This window comes from Myxocyprinus asiaticus, chromosome 26, assembly GCF_019703515.2.
Source record: "Myxocyprinus asiaticus isolate MX2 ecotype Aquarium Trade chromosome 26, UBuf_Myxa_2, whole genome shotgun sequence".
Taxonomy (NCBI): Eukaryota; Metazoa; Chordata; class Actinopteri; order Cypriniformes; family Catostomidae; genus Myxocyprinus; species Myxocyprinus asiaticus.
Window position 1 is genome coordinate 13316872 of NC_059369.1, and position 16375 is coordinate 13333246.

The 16375-nt window shown below is 37.0% G+C and overlaps 1 protein-coding gene across 5 annotated transcripts in view; it reads left to right on the forward strand.

Annotated features, from left to right (window-relative positions):
* Positions 1-16375, forward strand: part of LOC127416961 (N-acetyllactosaminide beta-1,3-N-acetylglucosaminyltransferase 2-like) — a 36399-nt gene that overhangs the window by 8521 nt on the left and 11503 nt on the right. The window contains exons 2-4 of one of the 5 annotated variants that reach the window (XR_007893211.1): positions 8083-8137; positions 8696-8792; positions 8916-9054. The exons of 1 other annotated variant lie outside the window; for it this stretch is intronic. The gene's annotated coding sequence lies outside the window, so the exon portion shown is untranslated. Of the gene's footprint in view, positions 1-8082; positions 8138-8695; positions 9055-10838; positions 14581-16375 lie in introns of those variants that run through there. 3 more of the 5 variants (XR_007893210.1, XM_051656612.1, XM_051656611.1) reach the window with 3 other exon arrangements.

Below are 16375 nucleotides of genomic sequence, written 5' to 3' on the forward strand. Positions count from 1 at the left end.
CGGCCCAGCGGGAATTATCCCGATCTTCCGGATTAGCCACTCCGGCTCTGTGTGTGTATGTATGCGTGTGTGTAATATATATATATATATATATATATATAATATATTAGAGGTGTAACGGTACATGTATTCTTCCTGAACCATCACGGTACTGACGTCACGGTTCGGTGCATGCAGTCAGACGAAGAATACATCTGAGTCAGTCATAGGCGATCCATTCCAATCCAGTATGGCGTGCGAAATGGTTCAAAAATAAGACTAATGATTTGCCGAGGGAAGCCACTCAGCTATTGAGTCACTCACTGATAGAGCAGCGCTGACTACTGAGAAGTTACTACTGTTCTTTTCTGCAGATCGCTGCCCCCTTCCGCATATCGCGGTGCCATTTTGTGGTGTGTTCTGCATAACGCGGCGGCCCCATTTCACGGACGGCCCACCGGGAAAAGTCCCGGTTCTCCCAATGACCAGTCTGTGCCGGTTCATAAGCAGAAACTTGCTAATAGAAAACCTAATATCCACTAATTATATCCCCTCTCCTTTTCTTAAATTGTTACATTGACCACCAAAAAACAACAACCAAATTTTTCATTGAAACGCTGTATCAGAGCTTTATTCATTTTTTTTTTTACCAAAAGCATGATCTACAACATCCGACGCCTGAAAACCACGTGACTGCTTCAGTATCTGGTTCAAGCAACCCCAGGGTGGTCTTCCTGACTTTAATCCATTATAATGTTTTGTTTAATATTATAATTCATATATGAAGCCTAGGAGTCTATGAAATAACAGATGAAGGAGAAGGACTGAGGCATGGTTAAATAGACGGATCGCAAATTTTCTTTTTATGAATTTTCTTTTATTTATTTGACTTATATTAGTTCCAATACAACCAAACGACTTAATTACTTCAACAAATGACTTTTAGTTATTTAAAATAAGAATCAGTTGCAGAACCAGATGTGAAACCAGCATCTGTAAAGAGACATAGCTGTTTCTTATGTGTTATTCTTTGCTTTGACCACCAGATGGCCGCAGCGTACACAATGTTGAAAAGCTTCCAGTAATGTATGAACCCTTAAGATGCAATTGAGATGAAACCTTAGTTTCTTCGCAAATCTTTGTTTCACCATCAGCGAACGTCAGCGGCTGAATTTCGCACTTTATTTCATTAACTCCTTGCTGATATAATGCATTAGGGATGGGCGGATCGATACTAAAGTATCGATACTTCCGATACTGATGTGGTATCAAGCATATCGATCCTCACAAAGTTCTTAGTTTTTTTTTTAAACTAGTGATCTTATTATTTAGATTACATGAATATTAATGCATCTCATAAGCTTTGAAGTGGAAAAAAGGGATTATATGAGCGAATTGTTGCATGGCACCGGAACAATTTTTTCTTCCGCTCATCTTGGCGTGCCAGAAATGCTAAAATACAGACAGCGCTCACTCTTTCAGTCATAGTGCACGTTCAAAGAGTGAGCATCTGGAGTTATTCACACTAAGTAATGACAAACCTAAACGTGAAATGTATTATAATGGGCTTGTGTGACTATATGTACAGGCTTATTTAAATTCAGAGGTGTTAAAACATTGATAATGATCTGTAATCCTTGTTAATAAATGATACCCTTATGAAAACTACCCATGGATTTACTGTAGTAATATTGTAGTAACCACGACGGTAGTAACCGTTTTTTTTTTTTTTTTTGGCACTAACAAAGGTTTTGATACAATTAACTATGGTTTTGCTACAGCATTACTGACGTATCCACATTGTAACTTGGTTTTAGTAATAGTAAACATATAATAATATCTATGGTTAATTTTGTGGTTTTAACGTTTCTTCCCCTCTCTGTAAGAAAACTCTCAAAGTCAGGAGTTCCAGGTGTCAAATGTTAGCGTTTATTGAACATACCAACAAACCCGAGATGTCAGCTGAGATCTGACTCTCTGTCAAAACCCTTTTGTTATCTAGCATTACCTCATGCCTACGCCATCTTAATATCTTTTGTATCCAATGGATTCTGTTTCCCACCATTATTTCACAGAGCCTCTGACTTCTTTTCAATGGTGGGAACCTGGCTTTTAATTCAAAAATAAAATTTTAATTAATTTATCATGAAACTATACTTTCAGTTACTTTGATTATTGGTTGTGTTCATTTTTTGACTTTGCTGTACTTTCCCAGAGCTTTCTCATGACTCGGTACCATTGTTCTGTGCATAGTCTTGCTCTTGCTGCTAAGCACTGAGGTGCTTGATTCTGTCTTTTGTGATGTTTAATTCTCTGGACCTCCAGTGGCACTTTCAGTGTTTTTAGAGTTCATAAATGCACATTCTATATTAATTTACTTGGTTATTAGTACCTTCAGAGATGATTCGAACATCTAAAACATTTATAAAGTACATATAGTGAAGATAATCACAGTAAACCTTTCATTTTAAACTGTGGCTACATTACCTAGTTAAATTACCTCATAACATGGATAATGATCTGCTTCAGACCTTCATCATTCACTTTCATTCACATAGTTTGATTAAACAACAAACATCTTTTAAAAGAAAATAATCACTTCAGGAAAGGGTACATGCCAAAATAACAAACATAATACCCTCTAACTTCCTGCCTACACTATACATTCTAAAGTACTACCTAATTTTATTATGAAAGAAAATACAGTGAGTATACTGACTCCCTTGCTATTCAAAAACAAGAGAAAATTGAAAATAGAGAGTCAAAACAAAAGGCTCCCCTTCCCTACCATTCTTGTATACTTCCAGAGATTTTCTAGAATTCGTCCAGCTCATTCAGACCAGGGCCTATGGTAAATACGGTGGCCCCAATATCAATTCCATATGGCTTTACAGTCACATTGATCATCTGTTTGACTGCAGCTCTGGCCAGCATTGATCTGAGAAGAGGCACAAAACAACAACACAAAAATAACAACAGCTATGGCTATTATTACTCCCACTTTAGTAAGCCATTCTCCCCAGGATCCAAATAGGTTGTCAAACCATTTGCCAATATGTTGATCTCTTCCAGCATTGGCAGTCACTTCCTCTTGTAAGTTTTTTAGCTTTTGCATGGCTATGGTAAAGGATCCATCAACAGCTGTATTGTTTGGGATATAAGTACAACTGTCAGCTCCAAACATTACACAAACCCCTCCTTTTTCTGCCAATAGCCAGTCTAGGGCCTGTCTATTTTGCCATGTCATTTTACTGGTTGCAGCTAACTGTTCACCTAAGACCTTCAATGCTTCATCAGTGTAATTAATAAATCTCTGCTGATTATAATAAATGTAATCAATCCATTCTGCATTGTTATTGGGTGTTATCCATACAAATATAGACTCAAAGCCTGATTTTATTTCATCTCTGGCCTTAAATTCTTGTGGTATTCCTCTTGGTTGACGATTGCATCTAAATAAACATTGGGGTCTGGTTTGTATGCTCCCTTTACTCTGTGTTTGTTTGGGACAATTTTTCTTGATTCAGTCTGGGTTTCAGATTCTTGGGGGTCCCATGTTAACATAGTTACTTCTTGTGCTAGTCTTACTCTAGTACATATTCCTTTCCAATTTTTAGGTAATATAGCTCTCAACCGTCTTCCTCCGCAAATCCAAAAGTAATCTGCTATGGCTGCTGTTTGTTCCTCATATATTTTTATTACAGGTGAGACTAGAGTCTGGTTCTCACAATTTATAAGGCAGTTTCCCGTGGGTTTGCCCACACACCTTGCAGCTTCTATTTGAGATGGTATGCCAAATCTTGTAATGTTATCACAGTTTGAGCTCCCTGGTCTGCTGATGGTACTGCCTCTACCCATCTGCTGAATCTGTCTATTATCACCAACATGTATCTTTTTCCTCTTATCAATCTTGCCATGTCAACATAGTCCATTACAAGATGTTTAAATGGTTCTTCTGGGACTGGTATGTGATCTATTGGTACCAATGTACCCTTTCTGACATTGTTTTGGGCACAATTTTCACATTCAGCCAAAAATTCATCTACCATTGCCTGTAGATATGGGGACCAAAATCCCTGACTTCTTATTTTCCTAATTACCTTCCCCCTTGCGCAATGGTCAAAACCATGCGCATCTGAGATTAAAATGGTAAAGAGTGCTGTTGGTGCAATCATATGTCCTTCATGAGATCGCCATATGCCATTTACATCTCTGCGTGCACCTCTTTGTTGCCATACCCCATGTACATAAGGGCCAGCTTGATGCTGCATTCGTGCAGTGTCATCTAATTGTGGTTGAGGCTGAAGCAAAACTGATACAGTTGCCATTACTGCTGCATGGCATCCTGAGGCCTTTTTGGCATGCAAGTCTGCAGCATTATTTCCCTGAATAACAAAATCATTGCCTTTATTATGTGCTTGACATTTGATGATGCCAATTTCTTTGGATGCATCATGGCTGAAATGAGCTTGATTATTTGGTCACAATGATGAATTGGTATCCCATCAGTCTTTTTGAAACCTCTTTGTTTCCAAACTGCTCCAAATAAATGACATACTCCATGTGCATATTCGGAATCTGTATAAATATTAACAGTTTGATTTTTAGCAAAGAGACAAGCCTCAGTCAATGCTTTCAATTCAGGCAATTGTGCTGAGCATGGCTGCTCACAATGCTGCATCACAATTGGAACAAAATTATCATTTCTTTTGACAACAGCGTACACGGCATGATTTCCTAGATGGTCTCTAAAGCATGACCCATCCACAAAATGATCTGCTTCAGCATCTATGATTGGTGTTGATTCAAGATCTGGTCTTAAACGAGTAAAAGCTAGAGAGTCTATTACGCATTCATGAGGTGTTCCCTCCCCTTCTAGAGGAATGAAATTGGCTGGATTTATTGTTCTACATTGTTTTATGGAAATGTCTGGGTAAGTTAACAGTGTTGAATATGTCAAACACCTTGCTTGTGTTAAAACAAATCTACCTTGCTCTAATAACTCTGTTACTTTGTGATGTGTGCAAATTATCACTGGATTGCCCATGGTCACAGTGGAAGCTTTATCATAAGCAAAATACACTGCTGCAAGTCCTTGATAGAATGGTGGGTAGCCTTGTGTTACATAGTCCAATTTGGTGCTATAATAAGCTATTGGTTGCTTTGTTCTTCCATTACAGGTCTCCTGCATTAAGATTGCTGAGGCATATCCATCTTTTCTATCTGCCACATACAAATTGTAGGGCTTTACCAGTTGTTTAGATCAGTGTTACTATCAGAAATAATTAATAATTATTTCTGTAGTTATTAATTAATATTTAAATTAATTAATTGGATCTAACTCATTAAAACCTCATATGGGGCTCCAGTAAATGTAGTGCGCTACGTTTAGGAGCAAGTTTGGTTATTAGCAATAATTAATAATTATCAAAGATAATTATTAATTATTAAAATCAATAGAACATTGATGAGAATCAATGTTAGCTTTTTAAAATCCTTTAAATCAACAATTATCAAAGATAATCGTTAATTGATAACATCGATGAAATATTAATTAAAATTAACACTAGCTTATTGATCATTCAAATTCAATCATCAAAGATAATGATCAATTATCAAAAATCAATAGAATATTAATAAGGATTAACATTGATGGGGCACCACCCTGGAATTAGGGACTAATAACCAAATAGTAAAACAGTCTCAATATTAGATTGTTTTCTTAGGAAAATCGACATCCGAAGAATATCGATTTTCGGGAAAAAAAACAATGAATGAAGGTTTGAATCCGAGCACTGACATCCCGTCAGCATGACACAGGCGTATGCAAAACAAACCAAAACACTTCTCTTTGTAATATAAACAAAGTTTATTTATGCAGTAATATCAATTAATAATTAATACAATGCAGTCAATAAACTTCCGACTTACAACTACAAACTAAACAGTGAAATGATTAGATATGGAAATCAAAATAATCCTATAACACATAAGGTGTGTGTGTGTGTGTGGGTGTGTGGTTAGTACGAGAGAGAGAGAGAGAGAGAGAGAGATGATTAAGTGACAGCCCTAAAGCCAATTTCGCGATAGCGGGAGAGAAAGCAGCTGTGTTTATCACTCAGAGACGCGGTGGACGGCTCGTAAAAGTCCCGCGTTATTTGACTCTTTAATGGATGAACTCAGTTGCTGTCTCGCCCGCGATGGCGAAATTGCACAACAGTCCAATTTGGTTGGACCACAATACAGCAAAACAAATTTGTGATAATTAATACCCTGAGTATTAATAATGAGCGGACATGGCGGTCCGTAAACTGTACAAGCAAAAACCTTGAAACACAAGAATAACACACTATAATATTCTATCTCTGCCCAGATGTAAACCTCTTACTTGAATCGCATGAGAACACAGGTAGAATGTGTTTTCTTCCGTCCTTTAACTCTGACCCAGTTCCTTGAGGCTTGGGTGATGACGGGAGGCTGTTTCCTCGCTCTGTCGGCAGGTGGTATGGCTGTTGATTCTCGGCGAGCTGGCGGAGAACTCAGAAATGTCGACTTGATTGAAGATGGAAGAGAAATCTTTTATCTCTTCACTTCTGTAGGCAAACGGATGAAGATGCGGATTGCTCGGCGGTCTCCTTCGGATCCGTTAGAGTGTTCGGTTGAACACAGAGTAATCTCAACTCGTCCAGCGAGATGGAGATTGTATGGCTACAGTTTCAAGTCGGACGTTACTTCCTCGTGCCACGAGGTTGCACCTGAGAGCAGCAAAGAGCTACGTCTATATTCGGTGAACAAAGTCGCTGGAAGCCACTCTGGAAGCATTTCAGAGGTATTTCAACTCCCGATGATGTCATGTTTGAGGGACATTCTGTTGTGTGCCTCATCCAATAGGAGTTGAGAGTTCGATCCTTTAGTAAGCAAGGCTTCATGGATTTGTAGTCTGTTTTGGATTCCCTTTGTTTGATTTTGGCGCGATTTTTATCAGTAAGATTTACGACTTGGAAGGTGGGGGCTTGAGTTAGGTTTTTATGACTGTATTAGGCCTGCCTTTGTCTTCTATCTGAATACATGAGGCCCAACAAAATGAAATGGTTTAGTATAGTCTGGGGTTGCTAGTGTTGGAGCTGTCTGAAGCTCTTTTTTCCAATGCATCCGTATCCCATGTTAGTCGAGCTCGGAGATTTTGATGCCATGTCTGTTTCATAAGTGCTCTTAAGGGAGCATAGTCTTAATAGCATAGTTTTCTATCCAATCAGCACTAAAACCTGTCATGCCCAAAAAGGTCATCGTTTGTCCCACTGTTTGTGGTTGGGGTGCTTTGCTTATACCTTCCAATTGGCTTGGTGATATAGCTTTAGTTTTATGTGCAATGATTCGTCCTATGTATTCAACATGTGGTAGGCAGTATTGAAGTTTCTCTTTTGAGACCTTATGACCTCCTTCAGCTAATTTAGTGAGCACTTTGAGTCTTGGTGGCATTGCTCTAATGTTGTTGAACAAATCATCTACATATTGTGTATCAATGTGCTATCTAATCTAAGGTCTTCCAAATCAGCTTTCAAAACTTGATTGAACACATGTGGTGATTGTTGTGAATTCTGGTGTATGTATATTGTTTACCTTAATAGGTGAATGCAAAAAGGTGTCTGCTTTCCTCTGCAAAAGGGATGCTGAAAAAAGCAGAGCACAGGTCAATAACAGTAAAATAATTGGCAGCAGGAGGAACATTAGCCAACAGCGTATGTGGATTTGGAACTTCTGCTGGCCAGTCTTCCGTTACCTCATTAACTGCTCTCAAATCATGCACTAAGCGCCATTTTGATTTATCTGCCTTAGCAACAGGCAATATGGGTGTGTTGCAATAACTTGCTGTTTCAGTTAACACCCCTGCCTTATTCAATCCCTCAATTGTTTTTTCAATTCCTTCTACAGCATCCTGTTTTAAAGGATATTGTTGTTTTCTTGGTAGTTTTACTCTTGGTTTATGTTTAATTCTAATTGGATTAGCAGATTTTACTAAGCCTACGTCTGTATCATGTTGAGACCACAGATCAGCAGGCATATGTTTTTCCATTTCTAACATAAATTTTTCTTTTTCTTTAGTAGTCACCACCACCCTTGGAATGCCCCCCATAGCAGTGTAACACAGAATTTTTAGGTATGTTTTATGTGCTGATTCAAAGATTAAAGGATTTTCTGTGGCTTCCCACTTTTTCTTTTCCGCTCTTTTCATCATTGGTCCTAGATCTTTTGCCTGACTTCCCTTACTCACGTATAAGGTCACAGGGAGGTGGTCTCCCTGTTTTTTCACTTTTATCATCTACTGGTCTTTTTGCCTGTCTCTCAGCTTTTATTAATTTTATTCCATGATTTTTAAACAACTGCAATACTTGCTCTTTTTCTCTCTTATCTTCCCTTTTTTGCTCTTGTTTTTTGGCTTTGTGATTTTTGATCAGTGCTTCCATTTCTCTACACATAGCCACATCAAATGCTCCCTCTGCTTGCCATTTTGTGTTTAAGCTCTTTGTTCTCCCCCCCCCCCCCCCCCCCCATTTTGTTTTTAGACAGCTCCCTTATTGTGTCTTTACATATTGGATACATTGAGCACATCTGCTCTACTGGTGTTGATGTCATTGTTGCTTAACTTTTATTATCACAGTGTATATTATATTTCAATGTACCTCTCTAACCCAAGCTCGTATCTATACTTAACTAGTCTTCACCAGGCTGGTCAGACGAGGATCACTAAAAGTATCCAACCCCTGACTTCCCCTGGGCTTTTGCTGAGTTGAGGACTTGTCACAGTTCCTAAAGTATTGTATTGGTCTTTCTCAGTTATTTCAGAATAGCGTTTAATGGTTTTAAAGGCACTTTCTCTGCTCCTAACCAATGTGAATTGTTCTGCATCCTGATAATGTCTCCTCCTGTTTCCCAAGGTCTCTCACTGTCTGTATCACATCAACTAATTTTCCCTTGACACAGAAAGGCCTTACACAGAGAGCAACTGCAAACTAAGCTGTTTTCCATAGTTTCAGACTGCATCAGAGTAAATCAGAGTATTAAATCAATAAAAGAATGATTAAATATGTAACACATCATTCATCTCCTCATACATATCTTCATTGGAGGAATCAATTTCCTCCCAATTTAGTCATTCTGTCCATCCAGGGTAGTTGTCATTGTATTGCACTAGACCATTCACATTGATCAGTGTCATCTGTTTCTTTATAGCTCAGATCAAGAATGATTTGATCAATGGTAACACACAACAGAATATTATTCCTCCCACAAAATTGTTGTTTCAATCATTATATCAATTTTAGCCAACCATGCACCCCTATTTCTTAAACAATTCCATTTAGATTGCTTGTCTTGTTTGTTTATAACAATCTTAATCTTTAGTCACCACCATGTTTTTTTTTTCCATTCTTCATTACTATTAAAATGTACATGAGTTCAATAAATGCATAAGTAATAAATCGTCTTCCAATCTAAATTAATCATACAAACATTCCCAGGCTTGTTTAATACTTCTTTATTAAGTCAAGCACTCCCTTGTCTGCAACGGCTCTCAAAACTTTACCCCCAAAACCCAATCTATAAATTATCTTATACACAGGGTATGATCCCCTGATGTCACAGTGACAAAATGCTTGGTATTTAACACTGTGATAAGTTGTTTTAGTAAAGCGGTTATTAAAATGCAGTCGGGCTGTGTGGAACTCAGTTTTTGAGCAGGTCTCTTCTAGACCTCCCTTTTGATGCTTCTGACCTAAGAGCATTCATCCACTTCCTTAAACCCATATCAAACCTTCTTGGGCAGTTTCCAGGGCGGTGATGTCCTGCCTTAGCTTGCCCCCCTTTTTGCCATTGGAGAGTCTTACCCGTCATTGGGTCATCACCTCTTGCCACTGGTCTCGATACCACTCAGTCCTATTGGCCAGTCCTTAATAATCTGGTATCAGTAAACAGATATTTTCTTTTCAGGGAGTATCACCTGAGAACCATCACAGCCAATGAAACCATCTACAATTGCTTAAATATGGAGACAGTTCAAAAATGGTTAAATTCAAAAAGCATTATTCAAAATTCACCAATCTATTAAAATTGTCCAAATTAAAAGTGAAATAACAATGCTAAAATTGAACTCATTTACAGATCACTAATTTCCATTCTGGTTGTATTTCAGCTACTTTAGCAAATGTCACAAAAGACCATGTACCATGGTGGGGACTAACATCAGAACAAAACAAAATAAAGGTAGTCTCTGTCAAGCTTCTAGGAAGCTTAATTTAAAAACATCACCTTAATTCAGTAATAGTCTCTAGATTGTTTTAAACCTACATTAAGTGTGTCAGATCAACTTTCAACTGAATCTCTTGTCTTTAGTATAAACCCTTAACTTTAGATTGCCCTCTGAATATATAAAATCTTTAATCATGATGAGAAAAGCTGTTTGAACCTTTCCTTCATATCACTGTATCTAACATTATTGTCAAATCACATCATTTTCCATATACAATCAAAAGAAAATAAGACAACTTAGAGATGTGCCTTTTAAGCTCTGCTCTTGTGTTTCTGTTTCAAGCAGACACTTATCAAACTTAGCCTGAGAGTGTGAGTGAGAGGAGGGCGGGGGAGAAATTAGGAGGACGGACATTCCACTCCCTCACGCTGTTTCTAATCTCATTACAGCTATTCCTTCTTTTTTCATTTTAGTATCTCACAATAATATATTTAAGTTATTCTTCAACAGTGAAAATAGTAATAATAACTCTCTTTCCTTACTCTCTCAGGATAAGGAACTTCCATTCTATCTAATAAAGTAACATTAATCAAATTTTTAAACTAACAGAAAAGTAAGTAAAAGTTTAAACAGAATAAAGTAGTAAAGAGGCACAATGGAAATTCAAACAAATCTCTTGTGTTTTGAAATAATTGCTCATTACACTACGTCGTTTTAATTTCTCATGACTTAATTTCTCATGATTTTCACCTGCAGTATTAGTAGCTTCAATAAATCATCTGGCCCAGCCATCTGCAATGGTGAGAGACTAGTTCCAGAATGAGTTAGTGAAACAACATACACATAATGATGACAAAAGAAAGGGTAAAACATAGTTAGTATCAAGAACACACACAGAATAGACTCATGAATATGAAGTTATTAACATTCATAATTGAGGAAGTTATGATGTTCAATTTAATCTTAATGTTTCTCCATGGGTTTCACCTGCCTCCAATGACCAATTTTTCCTTAGCATTATCAATATTTTTTTTTAACAATCAAATACATCAAAGATAATTCTTAATTCTTAAAATCAGATCTTCTAGCACGAATAACATTTTCCATTATATGCACTTTCAAAAGAAGAAAACTTCTCTTTTATTAGATACCAGAGCATCTATGCAAAACTGTTTACAATGTTTGCTTAGTTCTTCCTCCTTATTAGGAGGTTGGAACTTTATTTTCCATTTTTGGTCACAGATCAAACCCAAGGAAAAGCATCACAATGTTGGTAAGGCTGCCACACATAAAAATCAGAAAACCAGGTATTAAGAACACAACTTCAGCTGGTTGGAACTGCAGAGAACATGAAATGATCCAAATCATTCTTAAATTTCTTTTCCTTTAATTTTAGTCTCAAAGACAGCTTCTCAGTGTACCCATGACCAACCAATGCCTACAATGTGCATATAAAACAGGAAAATAAAAGAAACAATATCTAATCTTAACTAAAAGAGTCTGCTATCTATCTTTTCTAAATTCAGGGTGCCCCTGTCTGAGTGGAGACACCGAGAGAGACGATTTTCCCATTCAGAGTCTGCAAACAATCATTTGCAGTACGGAGTGTAACCCAATCCCTCTATCAGACAGTCCCTAACAAAATAATAAACTCTACCTATCTTATTTTTGTTGGTTGATCAAGTTTACACCGACAAAGCTGCAACTCGCATGTAAATTTGCTCTCCAGTCATACTCAAATACATACTCCAAAAAAAAAAATAAATAAATATAATAATAATCATGGGTTCTTACATTTAAATATGTGAGACTTTACAGCGTTTAATATTGTTCAAAATTGTATTCTCTCATAAACTGGACCAGACAGAATGTAAAACAGACACATGAATGTGAAGTCTTCTCATTTAAGGTTTACTTTTCATACTCGAGTTAAAAAAAACAAAAACAAATTATTAGTCGGTTTCACCTTTTTTCCTCTTTCCCATTTCTTTGATTTTATTAATCAGTTTTTTACACAGTGGATTTCTAGATGTTAGTATTTCCACTGGAGTGTTTGCCATAATTATACCTTATTGTAATATGACTACACTTATCTTCAATACAACTTTTGTTTAAAATCCAATTATTTAGTTGACTTTAGTTTAAAGTAATACACTGGACTCAAAACGTTATTTTTTTACATTTTCACAAACACAGAAACTTTCACACTCTTTACAAACATAAGGCCTTTGTAAACACAGAGCTCTCAAAAATACAATACAATCCTAAAACAGAACTATGACTTCAGCCCCTCCCTTCGCACTCCTCCTCCTCTCAGTCATACACTCTCAATCCTGTACTCATTTACTCCCACTGTGGAAGAGAGAAACAGGTGCTTTTTCTTAAGTTTAGTTTCTTTATTAATAATTGTGTTTGTTTATCTGGATCACACCAGCTACAATTTGGATGATGTCCAGATAAGCAACAAAGCCAATTTCTCTGAATATTGTAATTATTTTCTCAATTTTTATCTTCATTTATTACTATCCAATAGTAGGCCTAATAACTCTTATTTGCTTTACAACACATTTCTCATGAGAAACTTACATGGATACATATTAACATCACACATAGTACAACACATTGCAGCCAGCATAAGCAAGTACATTACAGTCAGTCAACATAAACACATCAACCCACGCAGCCTAAATACAACAACAATGCAACTGATTTTGTACACAACTTAACACAACCAACATACTTATTTACATCAACGTATTCAACACAAACATGTTTATAATCTTCAGCACATTCTTTGAAATATCCAGATAGCACCTCTTGGGTGACCATGCCTCTTGCGTGCCTGCCAATTCAGCTCAAAATGCAGCGCTATTTTGAGAACAAGGCCAACCATCCAATGTGGGCTACCTGTTTCTCAGCCAGGTCAAAGGCCAACCATCTATGTGGGCTCCTTATCATTTACTGGTGTCGCTACACATTGTGGTATCCGCAGGTTTTCTAACACTGCCAATTCAGCCCACCTCCAGACTCCTGGGGGTGCGGTATCTGCAGGAATTTCAAACTTGCCCATTCAGCCCTCCCAGGGGTGCTATATTTACAAGCAGTGCTAACCATCAAAGTGGGCTCACTGCCTCTCTACCAGCTCAGGGGCCTCTGTCTCTGCAGGCTCCCCTTCGTCGCTGGCGCTCCCCTGAGAGCGGTATCCACAAAGTTTTTGTGCACTTCAACTTATTTACAAGACATATTTACATTTGCATGCATAGTTTTTTTAAACCTGAAACCCAGTCCTCTATTTCATCCAATTAGTCATTCAATTCAGTTCGAGACTGGAAAGGCCTTTTTCAGAGTTACCACCTGGGCCAAACCTTGCAACAGACTGCACAAAAACACCATTTAAGCAAAATGCTTACCTCAGTTTTTTTGGCACCAGTGAGTCTGTTCAGTCAGTACAAGGAAGCCCACAGCAGTTCCCCTTGGCCCTGTGCCAATCCCTTCGTGGTCACCAAATTATGTTGTGGAATGTAGAAGATGTTTCTTCCCTCTCTGTAAGAAAACTCGAAGTCAGGAGTTCCAGGTGTCTAAGGTTAGAGTTTATTGAACAAACCAACAAACCCGAGATGTCAGCTGAGATCTGACTGTCTCGGTCAAAAACCTATTTTTTGTATCCAATGGATTCTGTTTCCCACCATTATTTCACAGAGCCTCTGACTTCTTTTTAATGGTGGGAACCTGGCTTTTTTTTTTAAATAAAATGTATCATGAAAGTATACATTCAGTTACTTTGATTATTGGTTGTGTTAATTTTTTAACTTTGCTGTACTTTCTCAGAGCTTTCTCATGACTCAGTACCATTGTTCTTTGCTTACAGCTGAGGACACAGAGTGTTTTCTTGCAACATCAGCACTGTCAGTAACCTCATATGCCCTCTACTGGGTCACACAAAGTCCACACTTGTAGTATTTTTCTACATTTTATATATAAAAATCTACTTTATTATTTCCTTTTTAAATCCGCACGTAAGTTTAAACATTTGTTTGGCGGGTGATTGACTGGTGAGAGGTGGTGCTTTGCTGCCGTCCGGGATGCATCAGGACGGCATTTTAAACCTCAAATGCCATGTGGTATTTAACTACCTCTGTATGTATTTCTTGTGATCCAATCACAAAACACTTTGCACCCCATTTACAACTATATTTAGCGCTGACCATTTGCAATCAGATAATCCAAAACATGTTTTAATACCAGGGTAAACAGGGTCTAAAATGACTGCAGCCAGAGCAAGGGAATGCTATAGAACGACTTCTGGCGGAAGTCCCACCCACGTTCGTTTCCTCAGGAAGTCCCCCAGGAAAAAGGTGGATACTGTAAATCCCATTCACTGCTTTATTATGTAGGTCAACTTGTTTGAGAAGAGTGGGTTGAAGTTATGGGAAGGGAAGTCCAGTTTTCAATGTGCTGCCAATTCTTAAATGTCAAATGCCCTCATGCAACTCAAATCAATGCAGTTAGTTGACTCCCATTGAATCTGTATGTTACTTTTGAGTATACACTATGTTGAAGGTGAATTATCAAATAGATTTGAAATTATAAATATTCCAACATCCAGAAAAGAAAGAAAATACAACTTTATTTAGTAGAAATCTATTCATATTTCAGTTGCCTTCTGAATTTTTCTGAAGATTTGTGGTATAAAAGTATAAATAGCTGGCCTAAAATCATTCAGAATATTTTAACTTCTGCTTTTGCATGAGTCATATCACACTTTTGGTATCCAATCTGTAGCAAGCGTTATTATTTGAGGTGTTTGTTGATCCTGATAAGAAAAAATTTGTGAAAATTAAGTCGATCTGTTAAGGGTGCTGTTTGGGGAACTGCATGTATCAGATCTACCATGGTACTTGAACAAATATGATGGTAAATTACCAGGGTTGGGGAGTAATGGAATACATGTAACAGGATTACGTATTTAAAATACAAAATATAAGTAACTGTATTCCACAACAGTTACAATTTAAATCATTGGTAATTAGAATACAGTTACATTCAAAAAGTATTTTGATTACTGAAGAGATTACTTTGCATTTTATTGTCATTTGTTTCATTTAATATTTAGTCCTTTCAGATGGAAAACATTTATACATATAAATGATGCGATCCAAAGTGCATTTGAACAGCGGTGAAACACTTTCTTATGATGTGTTACATTCATACGAGCAGACAGAGAAGTAAGTTTGAAGTAAGTTTGGAGCAGAAGAAATAGAAATAAACCTTGTGTAAATGGTCAGCTTTAGGCTAAGCTAAAATGCTATTTCTATCCATTTTACATGCACGTTACCAGGCACGATCTTATTTTATCAAGAAAATTTACATTGGATCATAATTTCTTTTTTCTAGTAAGACCTTTGATATTAGGGCAAAAATCATATTCTTGATAAGTTTTGTATTGTTTTCCTGTAAAAATATCTAAAAATCCTTAAAACAAGATCAATTTGATTTATCTTGTTTTAGAAACAACACTGCATAAGATATTTAGGTTTTTCAGAGAATGTATTTTTAACATGTATTTTGTCTTACTGTACTGGCAGAGTTTTTATAGTCAAAACAAGTGAAAAAATCTACCAGTGCTGAAGAAGTAATCCAAAGTATGTAGAATACGTTACTGACCTTGAGTAATCTAACGGAATACATTACAAATTACAGTTTACAGCATGTATTCTGTAATCTGTAGTGGAATACATTTCAAAAGTAACCCTCCCAACCCTGATTATTACCATGTTAATGTACATTGGTCTTTACTCATACTTTAAAAATGCCATGATACAACCATGGTATATCGCCACAAAAAAAAAAAAAAAAAAAACATGGTAATGCCATGCTTTTGTGTACTATTTTTATACTCTTTTGGTTGTAAAATGGCTTTACCTACAGAACAGAGTCGTTCACAAGCTGCACATGCAGGTGTTGAACTTGAGACCTTCTTCACATCTGTAGGTTTTGTTTCAATAGATTTAATGGAACAGTTCACCCAAAAATGAAAATTAGCTGATAATTTACTCACCCTCAGGCCATCCAAGATGTATCTGAGTTTCTTTCTTCATCAAAACAGAATTTAAGACTTTTAGGATTTCATTTCAGGCCGCCTCCTCTAAA